Source organism: Neofelis nebulosa, chromosome 5, assembly GCF_028018385.1.
Source record: "Neofelis nebulosa isolate mNeoNeb1 chromosome 5, mNeoNeb1.pri, whole genome shotgun sequence".
NCBI classification, from domain to species: domain Eukaryota; kingdom Metazoa; phylum Chordata; class Mammalia; order Carnivora; family Felidae; genus Neofelis; species Neofelis nebulosa.
The window spans coordinates 73,797,259-73,799,213 of NC_080786.1; the positions used below are offsets into that span (position 1 = coordinate 73,797,259).

Sequence of the window (1,955 nt, forward strand, 5' to 3'; positions counted from 1 at the left end):
CCCCATGAGGAAATCTCGAAGACTAGGATATAAACCTTGTATAGAGAGTAGTACCCCATTTCCCCCCACAAAAGAAGCTCATAATAAATAAGAAAGCCAGATTTTAATTCTGGTGCGGTGACTAATTCATTAGGTCTGCGACCTTGGCATGCCCCTTTGTCCATCTGAGTCCAGTTTCCAGATCTGCAAAATGGGTGCTATAATTTAAGTCTAGCTGTTGTGCATGCGAAAGTGCTTTGAAATGGAAAATGATATACACATAAAAGGAATGACAACCTTATTGTAAATATATTTGGCCAATTAAAAAAATATGTCCTGGTGAATGATGGGTTCAATTTCCGAGTTTTGGAATATTAAAACACACATAAACGCACACAACTACTGGAGTGATAAATAACTAAACTTCTTTCTGGTTGCTAGTTATTTTCATCCTTCATTCTTTTTCATCCTTGAACTTTAAAGTCTATACAGAAAGGCAGATGTCTTGCCTGGAGCATGAGTTGCTGCAAGGGTATGGAAGACAATGGCCAAGAACAAACTAAGAGGGCAGAAGTCCAGGAATGTATTCCATATAGCCAGGCAAAAGAACTGTAAGACGAAAAACAAAGCAAAACCAGTTCCCACCAATCTTATGAAGATAAACATTGTGAGTGATGAAAAAGTTAACAGTGAAATAAAGCTTTTGTAGATATACAAAAGAAACTTCCACATTTCTCAAAAGGCCTTTCCCCTGAACCTCTGCAGCAACAGCTGATTCCTCAGCAGTGACATGAAAATGAACCAATTAGGGACACCTGGGTGGCTCAGTCAGTTGGGCATCCGACTTTGGTTCGGGTCATGCTCTTGTGGTTCATGGGTTCCAGTTCCGCCTGAGGCTGTCTGCTCTCAGAGCACTTCGGATCCTCTGTCCACCTTTCTCTCTGCCCCTCCCCTGCTCATGCACTCTCCTTTCAAAAATAAATAAACATTAACAGGAAGGAATGAAAGAAAAGAAGAAAATGAACCACTTAATGGTGATGAAGCAACAAGATTAACGGCTCAAGTGTAATACAGTGTGGATATACCAAGTACAGCAAAAAGAGCAATAAATTCAGTATTTTGTACGTTTTTTAAAAAGTAAATAAGGTCTAGGGGCGCCTGGGTGGCGCAGTCGGTTAAGCGTCCGACTTCAGCCAGGTCACGATCTCGCGGTCCGTGAGTTCGAGCCCCGCGTCAGGCTCTGGGCTGATGGCTCGGAGCCTGGAGCCTGTTTCCGATTCTGTGTCTCCCTCTCTCTCTGCCCCTCCCCCGTTCATGCTCTGTCTCTCTCTGTCCCAAAAAAAAAATAAAATAAAAAATGTTGAAAAAAAAAAAATTTTAAAAAAAAGTAAATAAGGTCTATATAGAAAGGATAAGGAGCTGTTTAGGCTACTGCCAAGTGAGATGAACTGTGGGGTGCCTTTATGTAGGCAGTCGAAAAAGGATAATTATTTCTAGAACTAAAAAAGAGACAAAGAGAAGGAAAGGAAGGAGAATGGGGGGCAGGTAAGAATGAAAAATTTCTATTTCTCTAGGGCCATTTGGCCTTCTACGGAGTGACTCAATTTTAATTAGCGGGTTTTGACCAATTGTGGTCTTCCTCATCTATAGTCAGGGGTAGGCGCAGAAGAGAACTCAACTCCCTAAACACTGTTAGTATCCTAAGGAGCTATCCATCAGCCCTGCCCAGCAAACATGTCTTTAGCCTCGGTAGGCACTTGGACTCCTGGTTGGACTTACACAAGCTATCACCATCGTTCCTGTAGTCCAGGGAGGGAGGTTGAACTAGGAGCAGGAAAGTTTCACTTAGGAAGAGTGGAGTTTGGGGAAGGCTATAAAATGTAGAGGTGCAAAGAGATCAGCTAATACCAGGGATGGCTGCAGGCTTTCAAAACAAGGTTTGTACAGTGGGACCTTCTTTCCTAACTTTTTGATTT

At 42.3% G+C, this 1,955-nt stretch overlaps 1 pseudogene; it reads left to right on the top strand.

Moving 5' to 3' along the window:
• Positions 1–407: 407 nt before the first annotated feature.
• Positions 408–1,048, top strand: LOC131511380 (ribosomal biogenesis factor-like; annotated as a pseudogene).
• Positions 1,049–1,955: the final 907 nt, after the last annotated feature.